At 43.7% G+C, this 4,095-nt stretch overlaps 1 protein-coding gene across 1 annotated transcript in view; it reads right to left on the minus strand.

Moving 5' to 3' along the window:
• The window catches only part of DLG5 (discs large MAGUK scaffold protein 5), a 191,815-nt gene that overhangs the window by 184,710 nt on the left and 3,010 nt on the right, over nt 1-4,095 (minus strand). The gene's annotated exons all lie outside the window — the stretch shown is intronic.

Below are 4,095 nucleotides of genomic sequence, written 5' to 3' on the forward strand. Positions count from 1 at the left end.
GGGGATGCGGAGCTCAGAGCCCCGAGGGGAGCCACCCACAGCCCAACTCCCTCCTCCGGGCTCGCAGCCAGCCCCACTCCTGCGGTCCCAGCGAACAAAAGACTACCCCGCTCCAGGAGCTCTGGACCCGAAAACTCCGAAATAAAGCCAGGAGACAATTGAGGGAGTCTCCTGAACTTGAACATCTCCAAGGAAGGCCTCCCTCGAAGATGGGAGGTTTCCTACTGCTAGCAGCTCTTGAGAGAATTTCCCAGTATTGTCTCCTAAACGGAGCCTCTGTTAATCCCGGTCTTTCCCAACATCTGCCCCGGACCCTTCGCCCCCATCTGAGATGGATTGGTCTGGGATCCTACAGGGGGTTAGATGGGGGGAGCGTGTAAGGGCCTATTGCTGGATAAGGAAGAAGGTGATGTGGCTCACCAAACTAGTTGATCTTTTCCGCGAGAGAGGTGCCCTCCGCCCTAGATGTCACCCTAGTTTCTATCTAGCTTTAGAAGGCAGCCTGTCAAAACCAGCTTTCTTGATGATCTCAACGAAGATCATCAAACCTTGGCAAACCCAAACCCAAGAATATTTTCTTTCAATTATAGCAGTCTAAAAGCCCTGGTTGGAAGACAAGCCTTCAAAGCGGGAATCCCAAGTGATTGCTCTACCTACCATAGTAGAATAAATCTCCTTTGCAGACATTGGGGTCACTGGTACTTTTTCTAGCACTACCACCACCCCGGGGTCACTTGCCCTACTCTGCAAAAAAAAAAAAAAAATTATCTTTTTAACACTGGTTAAAACGGTGAGTATAAGAACGAAGAAACTATTCTAAAATTGATTGTGGTGATGATTGTACAACTCAATATTATTGAACTATTGGATTGTGCAATTTATGACTTATATACCAATAAAACGGGTTTTAAAATCATAACATTACGTAAACTTTTTTAGAAGTTCGAGTAGAAGTAAAAAACAAAAGTTTATTAGACTTTCAGAGGGTTGCACACGAGGCGCCCTGGTCGCACAGTGGTTACGCACTTGACAGCACTTGCGCTGGGGCTTTTCCTCCCAGAAAGAGTGCCACAAAAAAACACACACTGCCATCGGGTCACTCCAGCTCACAGTGAGCCTGTGGGGGCAGGGGTTGGAGTTCCCCTGTGGGTTCCCTTTGCATAGCAGAAAGGCCCAGAAATAGTTCCAGCCTCAGAAAGTCACAGGGGCAGCTCTACCCTACCTTATAGGGCCGCTCACTCTGTGGCAGTTAGAGCAGCGACAGAACCGAAGTACCTCTTGACTTCCCCTGGCAATATTTGCCATCAGTAAATTCTGGCTTGATGAGTATCGGACAGAGTAAAACTGACCCATGTGGTTTTCCGAGACTGTAAATCTTTTTATTTCCTTTTTTTTTTTAAGGCTGTAAATATTTATAGATGTAGAAAGCCCGGGGAAATCACTTGTTGGTCTTGGTTTTCTCATCTGGAAAATGGGGTAATGGGTCAGGTCTTAGGTCCATGGACAAGCTCAGAGGTGCGCCCAGCTTTTGTTTTTCCTGAAATGTTTGTGGACATTGATGTATTTGAGGGTCAAAGGCTCCATTTTTAAAGTTACTGTGGACCGGATGCCATCTCATAATGACCTCCTGATGCCAGAGTGGAACTGTGCTCCACAGTGGTTTCTTTTCTTTTTTCTACTCTTAAATTTTATCTTAAATACTCATAAGTTACTTTTTTTCATTGAATAAATATGTGCTGTTTAAAAATGAGAAATATATGTACTGCATCTTTAAGTAATACATTTATGCTCTCTGGGTTTCATTCCAACCCACCTTATGTCATAAAGTGCATTTAGATATTGAATAAGGAAGACTAGAAGAATAGATGCATTTGAGTTGTGGTGCTGGAGAAGAATATTGAAAGTACCATGGACTGCTAAAAGGACAAACCAGTCTGTATTGCAGTGGTTCTCAACCTCCCTAATGTCGCGACCCTTTAATACAGTTCCTCATGTTGTGGTGACCCCCCAACCATAAAATTATTTTCATTGCTACTTCACTGTAATTTTGTTACTCTGAAGAATCGGGCAGCCCCTGTGAAAGGGTCGTTTGACCCCCAGGTTGAAAACCGCTGCTGTTAGAAGAAGTAAGGCCAGAGTGCACCTTAGAGGTAAGGATGGCAAGACTTAATCTTACATGCTTTGGACGTGTTGGCAGGAGAGGCCAGTCCCTGGAAACATCGTGTTGGTAGAGTGGAGGGTAGTGAAGAGAAGGAAGGTCCTCGACGGGATGGATCAGCACGTGGCTGCGTCAAGGGCTCAGGCGTCAGAGCAATGGTGAGGATGGCACAGGCCCGTGCGGTCCATGGGGTCTGTTGTTTTACTGTGCTGTGCACAGAGTCACTATGGGTTGAAGCCAAGTCATAACAACAGTTAAGGAGTAATGAACCACTACTTTATCATTATTGTTCAAATAATAAGTTAAATGAATATGACTATGAAGACACTACCCTGCAATCTAGCAGGTTAACTTAGGATCCAGCAGCAGAAAAAAATTTGATTTCAATTTTTACACTCAAACCAAACCATCTTACCATGACTCCTGGAGTCGTCTCTTAGAGCTGTTCGGGGCACCTGTATATCGTGAGGGGAAAGGGGTATGGGAGGGAGATCACAGGCAAAGCTAGGGTCTAGAGAAGGACTAGTGGGATCTACGAAGGAAAATGCAGAGATGGTGAGTCCTTTGGCCCAAGGAGCAGGGATGGAGGGAGGAACCTTTCCTTTGGTATGGAAAACATCAACCTCCTTAGGGTTTTCAATGAATGCATTTTCAGTTACCAGGCAGACCTTTCTTTTAATGTACCTCTGGGTAAATTCCAACGTCCAACCTTGAAGCCAAGCCCATTTGTTTGTCCTGTCTAGGACCTACATAACACTCATCAAATTCGATAAGGCTTCCATAATCCAACATGAACTCCAAAATGTCTTGGTTTCACTTTATTTTGCTTTTGTTTTGTTTCTGTTGGGTTTCCCAGTTTGTGGACCACAGAAAGAGTGGATGCATAGTGGCAATAACTGGTGCAATGGTTTGTAGGGGATGTAGGGATTGGAGGTGGATTATAGGGAGGGTAAGGGGATTTGGGGAGTAAGCAAGGAAGGTGGGAGGGGTGAAGGAGCACATTAGAACTGTATGTGATTGTACAACTCATTTTAAAGTCATTTAACCATGGGAGTGGGAGTGTTCTAAAATTGATTATGGTAATGATTGTAAAATTCTTCTCCATATGATTGAATGATTAAACTATTGAATTGTATATGTGGATTAGGTGCCAATAAAACTTAAAAAAAGAAATGACTTGGTTTCTATTCCTGAGCAAAGTTTTAGGTTAATGAAAGCACATTGTCTGCACTTCTCCTACGCCACCTGAAACATGCTTCCCCATGCTGACCACAGACTGCTCTTGTAACAACTATACCTCCCCAAACATGTCTGCCCTTCGGGGCACGAGTGAAGGACACACCTCTCGATTAACTGGGTTAGCTAAGGGTTAGCTAAGCATCTAAGGAGTGGGAGAAAGGTAGAAATGGAAGGAAAAAAAGTATTGGAGACAGATTTGGTTGGTGATTAGAACTGAGCACAATTAGGTGTTCTGCAATTCCCATTCTTCGCAAGGTTCTCCATAGTTTGTTATGATCCACATAGTCAAATGCCTTGGCATAGTAAGCAATACGCAAATAAGCATCTTTCTGGAATTCTCTTCTTTCTGCCAAAGTCTATCTGACATCAGCAATTATATTCTATGTTCTCTTCTAAATCCAGCCTGAACCTCTGGCAGCTACCTGTCAATGTATTGCTACAACCATGATTGAATGATCTTCAGCAAAATTTTACTTGCATGTGATATTGTGTTAGTCCAGGTAGACTAGAGAAACAAATCCATAGAAACTCATAACCTTCTCCCTGTGGGACGGACAATAGAAAAGTGGGTGAAGAGAGACATCAGACAGTATAAGATATGACAAAATAATAATAATTTAGAAATTATCAAGGGTTTATAAGGGGATGGGAGGGAGGGGGAATAAATGAGGAGCTGATACCAGGAGGTCACGTAGAAA

Source organism: Echinops telfairi, unplaced genomic scaffold, assembly GCF_000313985.2.
Source record: "Echinops telfairi isolate 266 unplaced genomic scaffold, ASM31398v2 ScPeMD7_70;HRSCAF=299, whole genome shotgun sequence".
Taxonomy (NCBI): Eukaryota; Metazoa; Chordata; class Mammalia; order Afrosoricida; family Tenrecidae; genus Echinops; species Echinops telfairi.